Here is a 23,863-nt window from a genome sequence, read left to right as displayed (position 1 = left end):
GGTGGCTTCTTGAACTGCAGTGTTTGAGACTTAAGTGTCAGTTGACCTTGAGGTCGGTGGACCTCACTGTTCATCTTGGACAGATTCCTTTTTCATTGTCAGACTTCTGGAAATGCAGATAAGCTCCTTGCTGTCACCCTCACCAGTGACAAATACAAGGCAACCAAAAGGGCCTTGTCACTAATCCTGCAAAATTAATTCCATAACAGAATTGATCACTGAAAAAGCAAATACAGCTGGGAAGACAGTGTAAGATATCCTCATGTGGTTTGAGGCAACTTTCTCCTATTAACAAATGCCAAATATTTTCACTTATGATACTGTTCTTGAACTCCTGCATTTTATACCACTATATTAATCACTTCAGTGTCATGGTGTTTGCTCAGGTCTTTAAGGTGACTTTTAACACTAGTGGCGGAAAGAACAATCCATTGATGCTTTGTAAGTATAAACTTGAGGTATGTGGTATGTGTCAGCATCAACCAGAGTGTGTCGTTCCCTGCCTGTCATGTTGATTTTTTTTCTTGTGCATGAGAAGCAGGCTTCTGTTTGAGGTTTTTACCATACACCTGTGGCCTTTCTTCTGAAAACAATGTCCCTACTAATATTTAGCAATTCTATTCATCTAAGCAGTGCATAAAGAAACTTTTCTTCAAAGATTTGGGAGGGTAGAACTAGAATAGCGAAACTGTCTGCTGCTTGGGCAGGCTTCCTTCCATATGTGCCTTTCTTAGTCCACTGTTAGATGCACTGTGGAGCCTGGGACAAGTAGGTCATCACATGCTATATGTTATTTTATAGCTAATGCCCACTGTAATTTCAAGTCCTCCACGGTAATCTCTTCCCCTCATGCATTATTTCCTTGTGCAGCATTAGCAAACCACATGCTGATCCACTGTGCTTCATGGATTTAGAAAATAATCTACAGGCCCACAGTGATGTAAAACATTAAATATTGTTTTAAGTATTGGAGGCGCCATCCTGCCTACATGGTACTTAGGGTGGGCAGCATGCCAGCATGTTTGCTGGCATGTGGCTGAGAAATGGAGCATGCCCGCTCACAGCGAACAAAGCAAAGCCCAGGACAATAAGGCAAGAACGATGACAGACAGAAAAGGGCTGGTTTATGGGTTGTGCTGTTTGACCGTAATATCAGCTTTGGAGACTATACTGTCTGGAGGGCTAAGAGTTTCTTTCTACACTCCTGCCTTACTGCCTGCACCTGCCCATCTGAGGGCAGGCAAGAATGAAAGGGCACTTTATGGATCTTCCAGGAGCTTGTCAGTTAGTTATTGCGTAGTGGGTTTGCACGGGCTGCTTAATACTTGTTCTCTCACTCTCGGCGTTGCCAAATAACACCGGGCTGAACACATTTCTCCTTGATTTGCTTCCCTCTTTCTCTTTGCAACAGCAAAAAGCCTGTATGTTTGTGCATGGGGAGAGCTGGGGAAGCCTGTGTGCTGCATGTGTGACTGACACAGTGGGAGGCTGGTAGGAGCTGGGAATAACACTTCATCTTGGGGAGTGCTGCTTCAAGGCTGCTCTGTGTGTGTGTGTGTGTGTGTGTGTGTGTGCAGGGAGCACAGGGGGGGTACAGTCTACTGCACCATTTTGGGAATGGTCTGTGGAGAGCCTGTATGTGGACATCTCTGAGCTGTGCCTTTTCTTTCTGCTCCAGAAGAGTTAATTGCCTCTACAGCCCTTCTTGTGGAGTGGTTCATCTTCACCCTTTGCTAGTTATTCTAGCTGGTGTGCAGGGAGTGCTGATGGGCTGTTCTTCAGCCCCCAGCTTTCAGCAATGAATCTGTGCCTAGGCTCACCTTTTGGGAAGGACCAGCTAGGAGAGAGGATATTTTTTTCTTTTCCTCATGTTGGCTTGGACCATGGAGGTCTGAGTAACCATAGGGAGTCATCCTGTTTCTGTATTGAAAAGCTGCAGTTGCATGATGTCAACCTAAAGGATGCAGAACCTCTGAAGGTGGCAAGTGCGGTGTGTGCAACTGCTTGCCCCTCTGAGCACAGCCTGCCTGTCTATGTGCATCTGTCAGGCATAAACCATGCTAGGGTTTTGTGCTGTGTCCACTGCCTAAGAACTGGTGACCTTGTCCTTACCTGGTGTGTTTCAGATGTTGGGAAACCATCAGTCACCTTTAACTTCCTCATTGCTACATCAGCTCCTGTCTTTGCTCTCAAATTCCTTGGGAGGCTGAGCACTCATCCTTTGCAAGGTGGTCCTGCACTTCTGAACTCATGGCACAGTGACTGAGGTTTCAAAAGGGAAAAGCTTCAACTACTGTTAGAAGCATCTACCCATTAATTACTTAATTTTTAATACAGTTCAGTATATTACAGTGTCTGTAATATTCTGGTACCAATACTGCTTATTGGTACTAATAAGCATGGTATTAATGCGGCCAAAGATATGGTTTGTTTATATATGCACCCTTTAATGCATGTGAATGTGCTAATTCTGTGAGAACTTGCAAAGCCACAAGCTATATGAACTTAGATGCCACATGCTTCTTAATGCATTATTTCTCCTTTTGTGTGTAGATCCTTCTAATGCCAAATGGCACAAGAGCTTCAAAGACATACCACAACTTAAATCTGTCCTTTATGCTTTCACTTCCTTCAACATCTTGCTGTGGCAAAGCCACCTTGTCACTGGCTCTGTATTCAGGCTTTTAAATATAAATAAACTATAACAGTTCATGTTACCTGGCCCAGCTCAGCTAGAAATAGGCACCTTTTCTCATTAGAAAAGCAGGCATTTCTCTTCCACTGGGCTCAAACTCCTCATTAGCCTTGAAATATTTCTCACTGCTCCCACCCCCCCAAGTTACAGCTTATTTGGCCAAATCCATTAGTTCTTATTTCCAGAAACTGCTATATCTCAGAGGGGATCTGAACTGATTACAAGTGTGACTAATATAGGTAAGGTACCTGACCTAATTTTCATGTAACTGGGACAGATTACTTGCTGAAGTTGCTTTCTTTTCTAAGAGATGAAAGCAAGCCTTGCAGAGTATTGGTGTGCAGTCTTGGAGCTTTTATAGGACACAGATGAATCTGACTCCTGAATTTTTTTCCTTAGATGCTTAAGTCCATGTCTGCTTAGACTCTCTTTTGGAGAGGTGCTGTAACTAGTTGAGTTGGAAGACAAAACAAATAGAAAACAGAAATACAACTTAGCTAGAACACCCTAAATAAAGTACTCTAATTTTTTAACATAGCTGATCAGATAGGGTAGCAGGTATGTAAGCAATACTGTCCACTTCTGGCTGTCCCAGTGTGCTGTTCCTTCCCTTGCTGGCCAGCAGCAGGCAATAGTCTCCTGTCACATTCAGGTGCGTGGTGAGTCTCTAACCTGAACTGCAGAGTTCAATGAGATTGGCTCTGAGTGTGTGCTATAGGCTTGACAAAATGGAGAGCAAAAGGAAGATATAACTGTATGGCTATACGTGTTGTCTGTAAACGTACAGTCACTCACCTTCTCTTCTTTCACTGAGCTGTGAGTAGTCAAAAGATCCATGCTAGGTTGTTTCTGAAGAAGATGATGCTTCCCCACTGAACTGCCCCACGTACGTTGTTTCAGCCTGAGCGTATGTACTTTGCTTCTGGTGTATTGGAAAAAAGTGATTATGTGTAAAACTGCAAATTATGTGGGAAAGGCATGAAGATGCACAAAATGATGAAATTCCATGGGTAGAAGGATCTTGTTAAATGGACTTAAGCAATTCTCATCAATATAATTTTAATGTAGTTTAGTTCTTTTTTTTTTTTTCCCCCTCTAAAGTCTTATTCATATGATAATAAGATGTTTTGTTCCACCAAGAAAATGTAGCCTTAACTTAGATTACTGGATTACTCGCAGCAAAAACATGGCTGTTATGTGCAAAGTTTCGATGTTCTGCCAAGGTCAATTTGTGGGGGCTGAGATGAAACTGCTTCCTAAACTGTGAAAGTGATCCTGGGTACCCAGCCTGCTGGAATGCCTGGAGGTTTTATGGATTCCTTCTCCTTTAAGCCTGCTAGCAGGGTAGCTGCTAATGCAGGCTCTCTCTTCCTGCCTACATCACTCTAGTGAGGCTGACGTTTAAGAAAGGAAAGCACTGCTTTGTTTTAACTCTTAATCTTGTTTTCTGACGCCTTGTTTGCCTCCAGAAAGAGCATTTACAGCATCCTTTTCTGTAGATAAGTAAGGCAAAAGGGACTTTGGGTGTTGGAAAAGATGAATGTAACAGACTCATGTTTGAATATGACAGCAAACCCACAACAGGAGTTGGAGGGTCTTGGATTAGACTCAAATCTACTTTTATAACAGTGAGGTCAGGTGTTATCTGCTGTCAGCAGTTCAGTGGCAATCCTGCTGCTGACCTGAGTGAGCACCGCATGTGCTGTTGTGCAGGTACAGCCCACGGTGTTTTGCAGCCCAAGGGGAGGTGTGGTGGCCAAGTACAGCATGGCCTGGGGACCGTCGCTGCCTGTGACCAGATTTTGGGGCTGACAGGCTTACATAAGTAATTACCTGAAGCCAAGCCAAGAGGCAGAGTTAAACCCAGGTAGCTTTATGTGTGTCGAATCCGAGTCACTACTTAGCTGAGAACCCTTATTTGACAAGGGCTGGTGAAAAGTCTCGTGTCATTCAGGTGATGGAAACAAAAGGTGGCAAAATAGGTTTTGGGCTGGGGCTGAGGATCTGCAGTGGGCTTGCTCTTCTCACCAGCTTTGAGGGAGCGTGTTCTTGCTAATCCTATGACCAGGCAGGTCTTAGCGGTGCCTGAAGGTTACTGGAAAGATCACTCCTGAGGGTGCCTTCCAAAGCACCAAATATGTTGCCCCCTGTGTCAGGCTGACTTTGCATTCCCCCCCTCCCCTGCAGTTCATAAACTGCTGCTGGTCTGGCTCAGCTTGCCCAGTGCTCCTGCAGGTGACCACAACCTCAGCCACAGCTTCCAACTGCTGATGGCTCAGAACAGAGCATGCTCTGGGAAAGCTCACTGTTAGACTCATGCACCAAAATGAAAGTGTCAGAGTGGTTTCTCTCACTGCTTGAAGTGATGCAGTTACAAACCGTATCCGTTTATGAACGTACTTTATGGAAGAGTGTGGAAGACTATAGGATTAAGCAGACTAGCAGCTTTATCTTTCTAGGTGCTGCTTATGTACTGTTTTTTCCTCTATGTAATGTAACCTCTAAGGTAATTAATACATCTCCTTGATGTTGGCTGGGAACTAGCCTGATTTAAATTCAGGGCTTGCATGCAACTATGGAGAGTTTGCATGTTTTTAGGACAACACAAAACCAATCTTCGCCTCTGCAGAAGCAGAGAGCTGTGCTGAGTGCATAGAGGTCACCACATTGGTGTGGCATGGGAGTTGACTAGAGTGAGCCTAGATGATGGAGGTACTAGTCCTTCAAGAGCAGGACTCACCAGGCCTGTCTTAAATTGGTGGTAGTCTTTAATTGAGACAACCTATTCTCTGCCTATGAGACAGATGAAGTTGGAAATATGTGCTCAGGGTGAAGAAGGGGAATCCCACTTGATGAGCCAGACACAGATTATATTCCTAAATCTTCACTCATCTTCCTTCTGATTTTTGAAATCATTCACTCTTTGCCTGTGCTATACGGGATATTGATTCAGGGCTTAAACTCTTAAGGGACATCTGACTGCTGGGATTTCCAGGCTTTCACAATGTAGCTGGCAGACTTGGATCCTGGAAAGCTCTGTCTTAGAGCAGGACCTGAAGATGAAGGTTCTGTGTAAGTACAGAAAATAGTACCAAATTTCAAGCAGACCTAGAAAGAAACAGCAATGAACAGAAAGATGTCTTCCCTCAGCTGAAGCAGTTCCTCTTTTTGGACCTGTAAAGAGGACCTTGCCTGAACTCCCTGAACGTGCTTTAAAGTACAGCTGAGATCTCAAGTAGATCTCTAGTCTACTGTCTGAATACAAACAATGCACTACGGCCTCACCCTAATTTTATCTGAATCAGCTGCCACTAGTCTGGAGCAGAAGCAAGAAAAAAAACAAAATTAATATCTGAATAAACAGCCCATTAACTTGATGACAACTGTTCTCCATTGCGGGGCCCAGAAAGCAGCCCGGCAGTGAGCTAATGAGAACACCAGAGCTGTGCAGACTTGGGGGAGGTGGCGGGTGGAGAAGAAAACAGAACAAACACTTTTTGTAGCTTGGAGCTAAGGGGATTCAGCCAAAGGTTAATTGCTTTCTACCCTAAAATGCTGTGAAGTGTTGCTGCGTGGTGTCATACAGCTGCTTCGTTCCAGCCTAGGGGTGTCCATTTCAGTGGTGGGTGGCATGAGCCAATATCCTTTTCTTAACCGCACGGGGGTGTTGCGAGGTCTCTTGAGTTAAGACTTCCAAAAATCTGGTAGAGCTTGGTTGGTGTTGTTTAGGGTGTCACTGCACCATGGAAGTAGTGAGCAAAAATACCAAATGAGCAGCCTCTCTGTCTCCTTGCTTCTCCCTCACGGGCAAAAATGTGGAGGGGGAGTGAGTGGTAAATTCTTGATGGATGAGCCCTGAGTAGCTGGGAGGAGCTGGGGACTCGAGGAAAGGGGCAGACTCTATCAGTCTGTGGTCACCTGCTCATGCAACAAGCATGTTTGCTGCATTCACTGCCAGTGGTCAACTAGTTGCCCAATTCTGGGTGCTTGCTCAGAAATGGGGGCACTGAGCTCATGTGTAAACCATCTTCTTCCCCCTGACAGCCTCCTTCCATTGCAGGCTTGAGGCTCTACAGTGGATAGCTAGCCATAGTCAGTCCTGAGGAAATGGTGAAAGCATCAAAGCATTTTGAGCAAGATGATCGGGGGCAATAACGGGCTGTGGGTGAGACCCGAGAGTAACCCAAACAATCCAGGCAGGATCCCCGGGCCTGCAGCCACCTGGTACACAGGAAAGAGGAACAGAACTTTTGTGCTCATCACATCTGCCTTGCAACTGTTTCTGTTGGCTCATTATCTCCTAACAACATGGAAAGGAGGTCTGTATGCAAGACCCGGCTGTATGGCCACCTTGCTCTTCAGTAGAAAGGTTTTTTTAGGGAATGTAAGTTCATTGTTTTCTCTGGCTCATCTTTAGACTATCAAGTAACAGAGACTACAGGAGTCTGAAGATAAGTACAGAATGGAAGTCTGGAGGGGACTTCCAGAATTAGAGGAATATAAGGTCATTCACAGAAGTCCTGGCCATGTAGGGATGGTGAGACCAAGGGTTAGATTCAGACACTGAACTGCAGGTCTCTGTAATGAGAGCTTTTAGGGTCCCATCATGGTCAGCTTGCTGTACAACAGCTGAGGAGTGTTTGCTGCATTTGTATATTCTCATCTTTACTGGAGCTGTACTTCAGGTGCGTATATCTGGAATAATAAATCCCACAATTTTCCAACTCTAAGAGTTTGAAACTCTTAAAACACTTGGGGTAGACCTCCAGTTGTGTGCAGAACACTGAACCTGTCATCTGTTGTGGTTCTTCCTAGACCCTGATGGCTGCTCTTGCTTGTCACTGAGTATGGTCAAGAGAGCCAGATCTAAGACAGTCTAATAGTAACCTTCACCTTAATGTCACCTTTGTCTCTTAGCCAATGTTTATTGTGTGAACTTTAATTTTAATGCTCAAATCTGTTATTCCTAAGACTCTTTCCATGCACAGTTCTGTCATGCAGCTTTCACACTGTGCAGGGTTTAAAACAAAACTTTCTACCAGAGTGGGGCTATTGCGACAGCTTGGAAGTTTCCTGCTGGTTGGTGGAAAACCAAAATTCTAAAAAAAAAAAAACCCAGGAAGCTGGAAGGGGGAAAAATTGCCCTGTACTGTGTGAAGTCCTGTGGCACTGACCAGGTTTCCTTGTCTGGGGATCATAATGGTGGAAGAGAATTAGAATAGAGTATTTCAGTTGGAAGGGATGTACAGTGATCATCTAGTCCAACTCCAATTGATACTTGCGTGACTGAGTGGAAGTAAATGGAAGTGCTTCTGGTCTCTGACCTGTCTCTAGAGTGGGTAAATTTCTGACTTTAGTGTTTGTAGGTGAAGTCCCAATATTGCAAGTAATTCTGCTAGGTCACTTCTGTGACCTGCTTGTCACTGTTTCCCCTGTCTGGTTATTCTGCCCATTTCCTGTGAACAGTTTCCTTTTACTTGTGCTTTCAACACCTGTTTTAGTTTATGACCTCGTGCATCTTAAGTTTATCATATGTAGGGTTTAAATTCATTACCTGGTTTCTCTAGCTAGTTTTAAGACCTTCTCTAATTGGATTCTGATGATTAAGCAGTGGCTGGTACGGACACAGGATGGGAAAAGCTGCAGGTTTTGTCCATGCTGAAATCATCTTGTGGATGAAGACAAATGTATCAGAGGAATAATGATTTGATTAGTAAAACAAATGTTTATAGTTCAGAACTATACACCTGAACTTCAGTTAAGCTACAGAGCTGCATGGGTGGAGGGGATGCCTTGTAGCAGCCCTTGTGCAAAAGGATTTTGGCTTCCACTGACCTTGCTGAGTAGGTGTTAGCACAATGCTTTCAAATGTGGTGTTTGCTGTGGCAGTGGCAAAGAGCAGCAATGGAAACACTTCCTTGGAATGGCTGAAACACCCTTGATCTGCTGCAGCAGCACCTGGTTCCTGGCACTGTATGCAGTGGTGGGTTTTTCCTCGAGTGTGTATGTGTGGAAAGTAGTTTCTTTAAAAGTCTGTGAAATCTTAATGTCTTCTCCTGGCTCCTGCATAGTCAGGATAGCATCACTGAAAACTGTTTTACATGAAGTTCAATGCAGGCATCCTATTCACTCATGTTTCTGATAGTGTCATGGACTACCATATCCGATTGACTAGGTGTTAGAGCCTTCAACTCTGTATTATGAGTTGTAGTAAGGGCTCAGAGTAGTGATAAGGCTATTGTAACTGGCAACAGATGTTGCTTTGAAGAATGAGCTTTCTGCCATGAAAAAAATGGTTTTGGTGCCTCTTGGTTGAAACTCTGCCTGGAACAAAGGAGAACCATAGTGGAATTCTCCTTAAACTCCATCTTGGTCGCTGTAAAACTTGACTGTCTCTTCTTGATCTTGCTAATGTTTTCTGGTTGAAACTGAGTGCTAATATAAAAACCACATAGCCTATTTCTGTACTGTTAGCTTGTGCTTGAGCAAGTGTGTGCTCATTTAATATTGGAGCTTGACTATTTTCAATGCCTAGCTCAGGTAAGGCAGAGTTGTTTCCTCTGTGATTCTTATACTGAATGACAGGATGGTCTGAGAAAGCCCTGAAGGTTTTATTAGTGTCTCTTCCTATCTTAGTCATGTGTGCATGGCTCACCCTGCACTGCTGTGTGCCCAGTCTAGTTCCACCCAACTGCAAAAAGGCAAAGTGTAGGGTCACAGCACTGTTCCAGATAATCAAGCTTTTTCCAGACTTAATGCCCCTCAGTAAGGAGAAGATGCAGGCAATAAGGGTGAGCTGCTCTTACTACCTCGTGTACGTAAACCTGTTAAGCACTCCAGAGAGCTGCCTCAGTGAGGCTTGGCCCTTTCTGGTTGATGGGGGCAGGAAAGGCTGGGGTAAGCAGGTGCTGGGTTCAAGTGGGAGTGCTCTTCAGCCTCAGGGTGCCCGTGGAGGAGCTGTCCTGGGGTTACTGCAAGGGCCAAGCTCTTCCCAGCTTTCTGTCCTTGGGTTAGTGCTTGCAACCGTCCCTACCGCTGTTTTGAAGTGGAAACAAAGTGAATTGGCCTTCACAGTTTTGCCATATGTAAAGTGGTTAAAGCATCTTTTCAACAAGGTTTTGATATGTGTTCTGCTTTCGGAATCTCCTATTGCAGGCAGGATGATGTATTCTCTGTTTTTGTTGGAGCTGGGTATTGCAAATAGGGCGAGGCTCTGTTTCTGTGTGTCAGTACAATAGAAAACCATAAGTTTTTCTAGAAGAAACTTGCCTGAGTTGGCAGGATTGCCTAAACTTTTAGAGAAAACTACAGCCCACACTACCAATGGTAGAGTTCATGGTATCGCTCTGATTTCCACTACTTGCCTTCTGGCCTAACTGAAGGTGCTGAAGCTGACTTGTTAGGTTGCAATATGAATGGTCACTGAACCCAGCAGTACTGGGGAGAGGGTTTGTAATATTACTTGCATGGCTCTATTAGCAACACTTTGTATGAGTAAGTTGGTAGAATAGTGTTGTCATGAGCCATCTGCCTGCATCTGCAGTTGCTCAGCAGCCTGAAAGTGCACTTTGAAGTCAGCTCTGCTAGAGCTGACCCTAGTAAGTTCTTGGTTTTTGTTCCCAGAACTGTTGTACAAACTTAATGTCAAGTGCTATCTCGGAGTCTTGGATCTTGTCAATGAAGCATGTGGGAAGCCTGAAAGATTTTGCAGGGTCTGAGAGATCTCCGAAGTAGCTTTAGACTTTTGTGACTATTTCATGGGAAATAAATCTTTCCTTGTTTTCTTTTTTCCAGTTGATAATAGTGTTAAAGTCATTTTTGGCAAACCTGCTTTCAACTGTCTGGCTAATTTATACTGGAAGTAATTGGACACACCTAATGAAAAGCATAGTGGAATTTTGCTGTGAACTGCAGTGTTCTCTAAGTCACTGGTCTTTTCCATTTGATAATTGTCATAACAGCAGTTAAGTAACCTGACTTCTCCCCTCCCCTGCCAGTGATGACAGCTTAAAACGAGTCTTCAAAACTAACTCTTCTCTAAAGCTTCCTTAACAAAATGGCATTTATTACTCTCATAATGTCTTGCTATCTAACATTAGGCTGCTGCTCAGCATTCGGAGAGCTCTCACTGGAACAGCTAACCATGGCAAGGGCTTTAGGCACTTTAAGGCTACTGCTTATCTTGAGGAGTCCGAGTTTTTGACTGCAGTCATCTTGTATAGAGACCATATTCATCTAATCTTAAAACCATAATATATTCATATTATGTGCTTATCTACCCTTTTCATAATGGAATCCTAGTCCATACCCAGAACTGTAGTGCTTCTGGGCAATAGCAGGTACTTATTGTGGTATTCTGGTTGCAGCTCTTCCTAGCGTGCCCCTGGCATTGCAGGTGCCGCATGTACGGTGTGTTGAGTTTTCTCCTTGTCTTCCATAGGGTTCACTATATACCGCCTTTCTTGTGCTTTGTGAAGGGATCTGAATTGCATAGACTTCAGCCTTTTGCAAGGTTGTGGTGATGTGTAAAAGCCCATGGGTGGCTTTTGAGCACAGAAGGCACAACAGAGCTGTTAGTGAGCATGTTGTTGCCATCTACTAACTAGCATAGGGAGTTCCCACCCTACGTGTTGGGTACTGTGGGCTTTGCCCTAGCTCTGTGGGGATGTGTCTCTGCCTGGGCCTGTTCTCCACACTTGTGTCCTTCTTGTGATCTGCTGACAGAAGAAGTGTGTGTCCTGGTTACTTCATGAAGGCTCATGAGCCTAAAGCATCTGAGTAGTCATCACAGAGCTGCCTGCTAGGGCTGTGTCCAAAACAACCTTTGCACTACTTCCTTCTCAAAGACCTTGGTGCCTCTCAAATGCCCATCAGGTCTTTCAAGCAGATGGAAGAATCTGAAGCATCAAGGGATTGCAGCTGGGTCTAACATGGGCTTGCCAGGCAGCGAGGCCAAGTCACTCCACCATCCGCAAGCGTAACTGCAATGAGTCTGTCTGGGGAAGGGCAAGAGCTGAGCAGCAGACATGCAAATGCTTGGCAGCCTGCGTTAGGCTGCAAACCCCTGATCTTTCAAAAATAAAAGCTCTAGGGCAGACCTGCCTCTGAGGGATTGCTTACAGCACTAACCTTTCACAGACTTAGTAAGTGGCATTGCTTGTTGTTAGCCAGCACTCTGTGCAGGCTGCATCCTTGACCTCCCATGGCTGTCCTCTCTTTGCAAGAAACAGTGTGGAGATAATGCTTCCAAAGAAAAATTTGATTTCTCCCTTTAGAGGTATGAAGTTGGGCCTTGATACTCCTTCTCCGTGTAGTTGGTGTATCCCTGAATGGTGCAGGCATTGCTGGCTTCCCAGTTCTTGAGGCAGCTGAAGCAGAGCTGAGAGCTTGGCCAAAGGGGCTTCTTGTATCCAGAATCAAACTCTTGAAGGAAACAGATGCCTTGTCACATCTCTTAATAGACAAACTAACTTTGCCTATAGGTACACGCAGAAAAAAAAGCTGATGTGGTTCTAAGGTTTTTAAAAAGTCACTGTCTAGCATAACTTTTATGGGGCAGACTTCTTTATGTTAAAGGCTCCTGTCCCAGAAGGCTTTTTAAGCCATCAAGAGGGCTGGAAGGTATTTGGGCTGCTACAGTATCGCCTGTTCTCAGCCTGAGCTTCTTCTCCAAGTTTGGTAGCTGTAATGCTATGAATTATTTCTTGTGGAAACTTCAGCTATTGTGCTTAGTGGGTTTACAGGAGCTTTTTAAGTCTGCTTTTAATGTATTTGTGTTGGTGGGGATTCTGAGTGGAATTACATGCCCAGGCTTTCAGATAACTGCTGTAAATACACAGATCCACTCTAGTTTATTACTTCACAGTAGCAGCTGCTGTGGTGTTACAGAAACTTCATAGCTTTGACTGCATCTTATTAGTTCAGCACACTATTAATAGTCCAGCAGCTTTTTGTATTAGTTTCCACACTTAGCATTAGTTCGCCTTCCTTCTTCCCTGCCCCCCCACCCCTTTCACACTCCGTGATTAAACTAAATTCATCTTGGGTCTATTTCAGTTAAGATGCCCTTGTTGCCCACACCAAAGAGGGGAACCAGATGAACAATTGTGCTGGCAGTCACCAGGTATATTTAGCGGCAGTATCATCTGATGGGCATTTATTGCTCAGAACTAGCATCTTTCTCCTTCCATAAGGAGGATTTGTAGTGCTGGCAAAATCTTTCCAGAGAAACAGCTGCTGATTGGCTCTTCTTGTCTATTTGGGGAAGGATCTGTCCTTAAATACTTAGTTATTCTGCTTGCTAAAAATGGCATCAAGCACTTGGCACTATCGGGATGGACTTGAAACTTTACTGAGGTGTATTGGCTGCATTGCACCAAGACCTGGTGGATCCTTGCCTCCCCCAGAGCAATGGCTGCACAAGTACCAGCAAGAAAACTAGTGGGTGTAGGTACATCTTGGGCAAGTCACTGCATGGGACTCTAAAATGCAAATTACAGTCGTCTTCTGGAAGGTTTTAAAACAAGGTACAACTGCTGGATGTCTTGTTTATTAACATTTGAATGAGCAAGTTATGCCCTACAGAGAGCTTTGAGCCTCATGGCCTGAGGGCTGTGAATCTGAGCTGTGTGTCAGGCTGTGCAGGTGCAGGTCTGAAGAAAAGAGGCTGCCAGCTCTTGGTCAGGCAAGGGTGTGGTGGGTGTTTCTTCTGTCCCTTGGTAAACCTGGAACAAGTTCCCTTATGCTCCAGTTCTCACCTGTAAGAGTCAGCTCTCTGTCTCTGAAGCAGCTTGATTTAAGGACAGAGAAGTAAGGAAGATGTTTTCCCACACACTAAAATTTTAGTAAAGAAAGATTATCTAAAAAACTAAACCCAAACATGACCAGTGTGGAACAAAGAGTGGAGGAGATTTGGAGAAATAAACAAAAAAGTTCCCCTTTCCAGTGGAATGGCAATGAGGAACTCCTTATGGAGGATTTAGCTGGATCAAAGGTTACAGTGGAGCACACAAGTTTAATAGAATAGCTTTTCCAAGAGTCATGCATGTCAGTGCAGTATGAACATGTTTATCTTCTATGAATTTCCTTAAGTCACTGAAAGAATGTTAAAACTTAACACCCCTCAAGGTCTGGAAAAGCCACTCTTTCTCAACTGAAATGGGAGTCCAGTTTTCTAGTTGCTTTGGACACGGTTTGTGTATGACTTCACTTGGAGTATGATGAGGAAAATGCCATAAAGTCTCTGTCCAGATAAAAATCCACCTCTGAAATTGTGCAGTTGCGACAGCTTCTTGCCCAGCTTTGGAGACAGCTGAAGTCCGATGAGGGTTTCTGGTGTGCAGTAGCTATGGCACACCCTGCTTTTCTGGGGTGGGAGCAGCTCCCACTGGAAGAAGAGGAGGTGGCATAGCATTTCACAGAAGGTGCTTGGTGGGCATCTTGGTCGTAAACTATACCAACAGGTCCTCTCCTTTAAACAGATTTTGGGCAAACTATGATCAGAGTTACTTTAATGATGTCATTGCAGGTATCTGTTAGGTTTGTTCTTGTGCTTTTGATTGGAGTTTGCCACTGTGTTGGGGGGGGGCGGTTTGTTGGGGTTTTTTTGTTTGTTTTTTTTTTTATGGTGAAAGCTAGGAAAATAAAGTGGTATTGTCTTCTGTCTGAGACTTGTATTTCTCTTTGTATCCTTCAGTTCACTTCAGGAATGGCTACCACTTGCAGGAGACTAACACAAGGCTCTGGCTTATTACAGAGGGGTCACCAAGCCAAGCCCTGTTTTAGTGGGACTCGTGTTATACATCCCTTTTAACAACTGGTGCTTCTTAAGGGAGCTGCTCTCTCCCAGAATAACTCCATGGATCAAGTGTTGTCCTCTCCCTCATCTTAAAGTTCACACTTCTGATTGTCCTGCTTAGAAAGAGGGTTGCCAACAGCAAAGGAGGGGCAATGAACAGGAGCTGATGGAATATCAATTTCTTATTATTAAAAATGGTTCTTATGAAAGTAGTTCTTGTCCTCACTCTTGCAGAGAAACTCTATTTCCTTGGTGCTTGTTGCTGACCTGTGTTCTTGTCTGTTTGATTTCCGCCCTGGAAAACAGGTGTAGAGATGCTATAAGTGGCAAGAAGTCTAATGCATGCAGTGAGTTCCTCGCTGACTCTAAATTACAGTTTTCCTTCCTGTGCCACAACCTCAGGTCTCTGACCTGCAACTGCAGCATATTTTCTGTGACTAACAGCTGTAATTCCCTAATTATCATGCTCTGTTCTCCTGCTGTGCTGTAGATTTTGTTACCAAGGAAGCAAACCAAGTTTCCTCATTCCTACCCTTGCTCTGTATACTTCCAACTGTTTTAAATCCACCATTTGATGGAGCCCATAAAGACATAAGACTTATCTCTTGTTTCAAATATTCAAAGTCTCCAGAACATACTACATATCTACATGCTGGGGAAGAAGAGAGCAACATAAGTCTTTCTGGCCTTTCTTTTAGTGAAGGCAGCTGGTCCAAAGCTATTCCTAGGTTAGAAAAAGTACCTTTATTAGCTGTAACTGTCCTGTGCAGAGTGTTGGGCTAAAAGTGGTCTCAGACAGTGGGCCCCAGTAAATGGTACTTCTGTGAAGTGACTGACAAAACTTCTGTAAAACCCTGGAAAAATGAAGGTGTGTGCGAAACTCTGACGGCAGGCTGTATGTGTGTGGTGTAATTGGGATACAGACCTCGTTGTTTGAGGATGACTGACATGATAATGGGACCAATGGGTCATTTTCTTTTTGCTCTCTCCATTTTTGAGGTTGGGGACAAATGATTGTGTGCCAGATAGATAGAAATGAGAATAAACCTGTGCTAATCTAGCTGATTAGAGCAATACAGCCAGACTGTATTGTGACAGATAGATAAGCAACTGATCAAAATATCACAGACACATGTTAAGCAGCAGGAAAACCTTCTACTTTCTACAAAAAGCACAACTAAATAGTAACCTACGAAGTCCCTGAAAGTATACTCCTCTACTGCATGCAGCTTAGGCTTTATTGGATGACACCCACCATCCTCTTGATTGAAGGATGCTCACAGGTAAGTCTAATGCTCTAGACAATTGTCAGTTTGGATTTGATCAGCCTAATGTGGCTGTGTCCAAGACACTTGCATAAAGCCCCTATTGCCCTTGCTGGGAGCTGGTGACAAGCAGGAATGCTTTCCACGGGCCTGTCACCAGTAATTAATATTTCATGTCTTGCTCCAGAAATATTATCCAAGTTGCAACATGAATGATGTCTCCTAGGTCGCAGGATAAAAATTACTGACTCCAGAGGGATTTGCTGCTTGACTCTTCTGGCCATTAAGCTAAGGTGGAAGAGGCTGCTCCTTCCTCTGAATCACTGGACTTAAATCCACAGCAACTGGGTCTAGAAAGCAGGACACCCAAGGTGGGCAATAAAGGAAGCTCTGTTTTGGCCTCAATCAGAGGAGAAGGAAAGATGAAATACAGCTGCCAAAGAAAAGGAGTAAGTTTAGACAATACAATGGATCTCCATAGAAGTAAGATTCCCCAGCACTACTTCATCTACAGACTTCACAAGGGGCTTTAGTGTGCATTATATAGCTGGTGAGCATGGGTTAGATGTGGATGCCCATAAATCAATGGGGCCTGATGTAGGTGTATCTGCACTACCGAATAATAGTGGGAAGAACTGCATGACCTCTAAAGATGCTCTTGTTCAGTTTCTGTGGCTCTGGTCTTGTGCATAAGTGTTTAAATGTTAAGTATTGTGCACCTTAGCATATACATGTCAGAATGTATTAGTGTGACATGGAAACTTGCTTTTAAGATGCACTAAACTCAAGGTTAGTAGCAATAGAGTCAAACTTTGCACTTCGTATAAACTTAAGTTATGGTGGTGGTAGCTCAGCAGATGTTTTGACTCCTTGGCACCATGATGTGGTGTTATGCTATAATAGGCTGTGCTAGATTGTAACTGTAACAATACCTAATCTGTGCTAGCATGCAAAGTCTGAATAAAACGTAAAGGGGTTTTTTTTTTTTGGTGAGAACTGTAGAAAACCACTGGGTTTGCAAACTCTTCTGGATGAATTCAGTTTTACTTTGTTCACTGTAAGTGTTTGAATAATAGTGCCACTTGCATGAGCTCTGTGCAACAGAGGAATGTAATGAACTTGGAAGAAAAACTGGTCTCAGTGCCTATGGTATAATCTGTCCACCCCTCAGCCTTGGAAGAAGAGATGTTGAATAAGGGTTCCAATGGCTCATGCCTTTGACAGATGCAACGGTTGTACTAATGTCTTACCTGTACATCTTTATGTAAGGCAGAACTTACCATGTGATGTGGTCGTAAGTGGTTTAGGTTTCTTTGGCTGCTTGCTGAGCGTAGCCCTCTGCACCTGTGAGGCTTCCTGCGATGGACAGCAGGTTGCAGCGGGTTTGCCTGAGTCTTAGGATGGGAAAAGTCACCACTGCATGTTGTGTTACCCGTCCATTTTCATTGCGTGACCCTTCACCAGCAAGGTGTGCAGGTCCCCCCACCCCTGCCAGCAGTATCATTCTTTTTCAGTAGTATCAAAAGCCCTTCTAAAACAGGAGGTGGAGGTGTAATTTAAAACCTTTTTTCAGGTATAACAAAGGATGCAAGGTGGCTTTTCCCTTCAACATGGCCTAGAAGAAACTACCTTGTACCACTCTACTACTGGTACTCACTAAACTGGTAACAGTGCACCTGCATAGGACAATGAGTGAGTAACCTGATGAATGATCCTAATAACATAAATAATGTGGTAGCTCATTTGGAAACTGCTTGTCTTGACATAAGCTTTATGGACCAAAATGTGTGTGATGGGCTTGACTGGTATCTTAAGGTAGTGCTCCCTTTTGTTGTGTAAGCATTAACTGTCAGGTGCTATGGCTGGCACATGGATACCTTCTACTCATGCTTTAAAGAAGTACTGTAACTGAAATTCATTCTAGATAAGCAAAATGTAATGGTTTTATAATGTGGGTCTCAAACAGAGATGATGGAGGCAGAAACTGGCTGAGCAGGGAGAGAGGGAAGCATCCAGATCTACTGGTCTTAAACTCGGAGGTCTCCAGTGATGGAGTCCTGCAGCCCTGACTGGGAGGCAGCTCCTGGGGCTCCTGGCTATGTATGGTGCTTGATTACAAGGACAGAGTGGGTCCTGCTCTCCTCAGCCCCAGCGTGGTAGGGCTCAGGCCTGCACCCTAATGCAGAACATGCAGCAGCTTACAGTGCTTAACGGCCTTGGTGGTGGGTGGGTTGTTTGTGGGTTTTGTTGTTGGTGTGTTAGTTGTGGGGGGTTTTTTTGTTGGTTTTTTGTTTGGTTGGTTTTTTTAAGTGCAGGCTTCTGCCTCAGCAATCTTGGTGCTTTATCCAGGCTCAGTAAAAACATGGCTCTTTCTCCAGGCTTGGTTTGTTACCACCACCAGGCGAGGTTAGGATGTGAGAAAGCTGGATGGCTGGAGCACGTGCCTCCTGTGCACGCGTGCAGCCCGAGGGAGCAGGGAGATGGTGTGTGACCAGACCCTGAATCAAAGCTATGCTTAGCAGCCAGGAGTGCTGTCCTGCAGCATTCCTGCTAAGGCAAGCTCGCAGCTGGAACACTCACACTGTGGCACTGGGGAGTTGCATTACACAGAGAAGCGAGCTCTTGTGGCTGAGCATCTGCTGTGCCACAGCACAAGCACAGAGTTGCTTGGGGGCTACCTCTGACTTGCTTCTGTGGAGGTAATGTTAGCTGAGGGTATTGGAATGTATATCTGGTTCTCCCGAACGGGGAGAGAGGGTGTGTTGGTAACCAGCTTGCTTAGATGAAATGCTTTACTTGGGAAAGAGTAAGCAGAACTGGCAAATAAAATGAAGCTCTGACCAGACAGTTGTGACTTAAGTCAGCCAAACTGGAGCACAAACTGCAGAGGGATGGTTGCTAAGGTATAAAAGCTTATGGTTTTGGTTTGGTTTTGTGTTTGTGGTGTTTTGTGGTTTGTTTTTTTTTTTTTTTTAAAGCAAAGCAGGTACTTTATGGTCATTGAAATTAACCACTGTTATTAAATAGTTGGGGAAATGAGTGTCAGTCTTCAACTTTCACAGCCTTCTATTGCTGTGGTATCCAGCTGTGTTTCTAGCACCATGCATGGCTTACATACTGGAATCCAAGCCGCAGTATTGCCTCAAACAATGCCTGAAAGTTGGTATTGCTGAGAGTCACAGGGATAAATGCCTTGGGAGAGGTAAAAGACTAAGATGATCAAAGACATACGTTATGGCTGTTATTTGCTTATGATGTAGTTAAAGGTGAGGGGCAGAGGAAAGGACTACATCTCAATGGAGCTGGATGGCTGCTGCGTTCTCTTCAGCTTTGCTACCAGTGTGTGATGTGCTTTGAGCTTTGTGTCTGTCCCAGCAGTGTAAGAAAGCAAATAGCTGGAAGACCTGAACAATGAAAGCATCCCCTAATGGACAGTGCGGTCAGAAAGGTGGGGGGTGGGCTGCTGTCAGGGGCTAGACTGAGAGTGCCTTATACTCTGTGGGCATATTGTTAAAGTGAAGTATCTGATGTGAGTAAAGGGTCCAATAATATAATAAACATGTCTAAAAAAAAAAAAACCAAAAAAAAAAACCCAAAAAAACCCACTACTGTGGTTATGGCATAAGACTTTATTGAGCTTGAGTTATGGAACAACATCTTCCTTGCACAGTAAGTATCCATGGAAGGGGAGAGGATGATAAGGGGAGGGGGCCATCTCTGGCAGAAGATGTGTGTATGAGTTGGGGGGCAGTGGGCTGTGTGTGTGGGGGGGGTGCAGAGCCCAGGAGTGCTGGGTGAGTGTGTAATGGGCATGTGTTGTCGTGTGTTCAGGGGACTGGTATTGTGTGGTGTGGTTTGCATAAGAAGTGGTGTGTGTATGTTGGCACATGCATGTGCAGTGTCATGTGTGGTATGTAACGTGTTTGTGGTGTCATGCCTACAAGCACGTGTATGATGGTGTATGTGGCATCACGGGTGTGCAGCACATGTGTGCCATGTGATGCATGTGTAGCATCATGTGTGGTGTTGTGTGCACAGCATGTGGTGTGTCATGCATGTGGGGGGTCTGATGTGTGCAGCATCATACATGTGGGATTATAATGCATGTGGTATGTCACAGGTATGTGGTGAGAAAATGTATATTACACCTGCAGCACCTGTGGTGTGTCCTATGTGTGGTGCAGCACACGTGTGCAGCAGCATATGTGGTGTTCCATGTGTGCAGCAAAAGTTGTGGAGCACGTGTGCAATGCCTGACTGTCTTGTGCTGCAAGCGTGCAATGCAAGTGTTGCCCTGTGTGGGGCACCCGAGTGGTGTGTACTCGCCCGAGTGTTGTGGTGCAAGTGGGCAGCAGCTGGGGGTGTTGTGTGGGGCACACTCAGGGGGGTGGTGCACTGTGTTGTGACTCACCTGTGCAGCACACAGGTCCTTTCTCCACTGTGTGTCACTGGTGTGGTTCGTATCCCAAGTGTGCGGCATACACCTATTCTGTTGTTCACACGTGCGGTGCCTAAGTGTGGTGCATGGGTGGGTTTTGTCTCCAGTGGGTGTTGTGTGTTTTAGATGGGGGTGGGGGGTGTTTTGTGTCTTGAGTGTGGTGTGCACAGGGTGGGGGGGGTGTCTTGTGGCTCCAGTGTGGTGTGCACATGGGCCATGCACAAGTGGATGGTGTCTCACGGCTGCAGTGTGAGTGGTTTGTGGGGCACATGAAGATGACCCTCTGGGTGCCACTGAGGTTCTCCTACCCCCGCTACCCTCAAGCCTGCTCTGACTGAGCCCTTCCCCTTTCCTCCTGCCTGGCATGTATGTTGTCAGGGCTGGCTGCAGCTGTCTGGGGCTGAAGGGCCCGGTGGGGTGCCAGCCAGTCTGGCTGCTGTGCAACAGGAGCCTGCTTGCAGGCCCAGTGGCGTTTTTCAAGGCTGGAAGGGTTTTGTGTGTCCCACTCCCCCTCACCGCCCAGCCCTGTTCTGTGTAAGCTGAAGCCCTGTCAGGGGAGGTGGTGGGGTAACACTCCCTCTGTGCACAGCAGCAGGTTTTTGCTACAGGAAGAGGCCCTCCCTCCGCCACAGTCCCGAAGGTGAAGGTGCAGGTAAGGCCCACTGCTCCCATGCAGCACCTCCATCGCAGCAGGAGAGATGATGAGGGTGCAGGAACCTCTCCAAGCATGGTGGGACAGAACTGTAGCTCCTGGGGACAAGCCTTCTGCTCTTCATCCTCATGGCAGCACATCTACAAAAACCTAAATCCAAAGCAAGGGTTAGAGACATTCCTCACTGCAACGATCTGGCTTTGTAACTATTTGTCTAAGGGCACTGTTGTTCTGCTAGCTGGCGGGGAGAGAAAGTCTTGAAAGCAACTACACTAGTCAGGAACCAAAAACTCACTGGGGCTGGATGCTTTTGACCATTTGCCCTATGTTCTTCTATGATAATGGCTGATCCAAACACAGAGGAACATCGCTGGCAGGCGTTAAGTGCTTGTTACTCACCTTAGTATCACAAGTCTTGATTTTTACTGCCTCAGCCACTAGACTGCAACTCTTCTGGTTTTGCCATTTTAACTTAGCTGAAAGAAATGTATACAGCATATCATGCTGACTGTTAGAAGTTGTTTTTTTTTTTATTTATAAAGCATCTCTTTTACTAGTAACGTGCATTTAAAACACAGTAATAAATAAATAAATGAAGGGGTGCTATTCACACCTCACTTACCATGTGGTTTGTCTTGCTGTTTAAGTAACAATTTCCTTCCCTCCTTTGCAGTCCTTCAAAGGTCTTCCAGTGTTTCACCATCCACCAGAAAAGGCCAATGTGGGCTGCTGGGCACATGCAGAGGGGATTTCTTCAATGAAACTGCTTGCACAGAGGCTGTGGGCTCAGCTGCTGCCTGAAACAAGAGTCACACATTAGAAAAGCTGCAAAGCTTGGACCCAATGGCCACTGCATCTTCTGCACCTATTTAAAGCACTGTGGCCCTTTCTCAACCTGGCAAGAAAATCAAGCATTTGATTTTTTTATTATGTGAATGTACATAAATGATATATATATATATACACACACACACACACACACAGAGCACACCACACACAAGTGCATATATATTTATTTACATGTATATACCTATGTGGTAGATAGACAGAGGAAGACAGACCTATGCTTGACTAAAAAAAAAGATGCTTAGGGTGGCCAATTGCCAGCCGAGCCCTTCATTATCCAGTTCAGGAATGGGCTGCCATCCTGTAAGTTAAAATGCAACTTTTTCTGTTTTAACCTGCCTGACAAACGGCATGAGTGCTCAAGCTAAGGGCCAGCAGCAGGTAACCTGCCATTGAGGGCCAGTTGGAGACCTGTTTCCACCTCAGCAGCTGAAACTGTGGCCAGTGACATTTCAAAGCCCCCATGTCATAATTTTTAAACAAGGAACAATGAGGCTGATGGGGAAGAGACAGCAGGAGTGGGGAAAGCTGCATTGCCAGAGACACAATGGTTCCTGGTGGTAGATGAGAGGTTTCCAGCCCCCTGCTCTGGGACAAGGATTCAAGGTGCCAGGCTCCACTGCCTCTGGGGACATGGGAGATGTCTGGCTGAAGCCTGGTTCAACGGCCCCTCAGTTCTTCCTGTGGTTTGTCCCATCCCAACATCTTCCTTCCCCTGACCCTGTCTCAGGTATTCAGCTCCTGGTTGAGACACAACCATTAGATCAGCTGCTGGACATTTGTAGTTGAAGTGTATTCAGCACCTACTGAAACTGCTACAGTCCTTATACATATAAAAGAAATGTAAACATATAAAACTTTTATATATAAATCATAATTATCCATAGTATATATGTGTTGCTATACCAAAAATATATTAAAGGTCTTTTATATGTGCACACGTATTTTTTTCCTGACCTGTAGAAAGACATCTGTCATAACCAACTGACCATCCACTACTGCCCAAACAATCCTGTCGCCCACAAATGAGTGCAGCAACATGTCACCAAAACCAAGGCAGCTGAAAAACCAGCCACAACTGGTGTGGAATATGCTCCTGCACACACGGTGAGTGCGTGCGCACCACAGCTACGCGTGTTAGCTTGTTTCGCGGAAGCGAACACATAGGGTAAGTTAGTCTGCAACATGATTTTTCTTGAGAGGAAAGCATCAAAATTTACAAGACAATTCTATAGCTGTAACAGGAGCTTGTACTGTACGTGCATCTTACAGCGCCTTGTTACTAGGCTCATGCTATAGAGACCTCACTGTTATCTGCAGAAGACTTTGTCTCTCTGGGCATGTTCTGCACCAAGCTTTGCATTCCTCCCCTTTTCCCTAACCGTCCTTCCTCAACAAAGGCTCTTTTTTCAGGAGAATTAAGGCGCAAATCGTCGTATCTGTTCCAAGGGCAGAGTGTGTCGGTCTTATTTACTCTGCGAGGAGCACTGGCATTCATGGGACGCCAACAGCTGGATCTGAGCATTTCCTTTAATTGAACAGGTTTACAGTCTTTCTGCGCTGGAGCAATTCTCCACATCACACAAGCCTGCATACCAGAATAAAATGAAAATTTAAGAGCGCTGGCTAACAAGACCGAGAAGCTCATTGTTTGAACAAGGGGCCGATTGTCTGGGTACTCAAGTGCCCTGTTCCTCCAGTGTTAAACCCGCAGGAGGGACAGCAGCCTAATCCACAGCTTGCCGCCAGGTGGTATAGAAATTAATCTTCCACTTACCCGGGCTATTAGTTGCGGTATTCACAAAGGTTTGCAACCCAATGAGGCGAGTGACTGAAATTTTCTCCTTGTCATGGAGGGTCATGGCAACGTGGCAATATGAAATATCAGCCTCCAGGAGCGTCCCCCGTGGTGAGGAAAGCATGGACGATGCACACTGCAGGGAGACTGGGAGGAACAGCCCCCAGGACCTTCTGGTTCAACACATGCAACCACAGGCTGTCTAACTGCACAGCAAACATGTTGGACAGGGGATGGAGTGGGAAAGCCCAGGCTCACCAAGGACCTGGGCATAGTCCACCATAACATGCAGGGCTGAGCACATTTGATGTTTATGAGGAAAGGAACTAAATACTGATTTTTCTCACCTTTTAGCAACACTGAAACTCCTAT

The 23,863-nt window shown here is 45.1% G+C and overlaps 1 long non-coding RNA gene across 10 annotated transcripts in view; it reads left to right on the top strand.

The window, feature by feature from the left end:
- The window catches only part of LOC137662607 (uncharacterized), a 66,388-nt gene extending 43,037 nt beyond the window's left edge, over positions 1 to 23,351 (top strand). For 4 of the 10 annotated variants that reach the window (XR_011048026.1, XR_011048025.1, XR_011048023.1 and 1 more), the window contains 3 exons: positions 15,984 to 16,206; positions 17,331 to 22,800; positions 23,107 to 23,351. This is a non-coding gene — a long non-coding RNA (uncharacterized lncRNA). Of the gene's footprint in view, positions 1 to 386; positions 442 to 15,983; positions 16,207 to 17,330; positions 22,801 to 23,106 lie in introns of all 10 variants that reach the window. The other 6 variants (XR_011048027.1, XR_011048021.1, XR_011048028.1 and 3 more) reach the window with 4 other exon arrangements.
- The last annotated feature ends 512 nt before the right edge of the window (positions 23,352 to 23,863 follow it).

Source organism: Nyctibius grandis, chromosome 4 (assembly GCF_013368605.1).
Source record: "Nyctibius grandis isolate bNycGra1 chromosome 4, bNycGra1.pri, whole genome shotgun sequence".
Classification (NCBI taxonomy): Eukaryota; Metazoa; Chordata; class Aves; order Nyctibiiformes; family Nyctibiidae; genus Nyctibius; species Nyctibius grandis.
The sequence above is the reverse complement of the archived record's forward strand: the minus strand, read 5'-3'. Positions and strand labels throughout refer to the sequence as shown.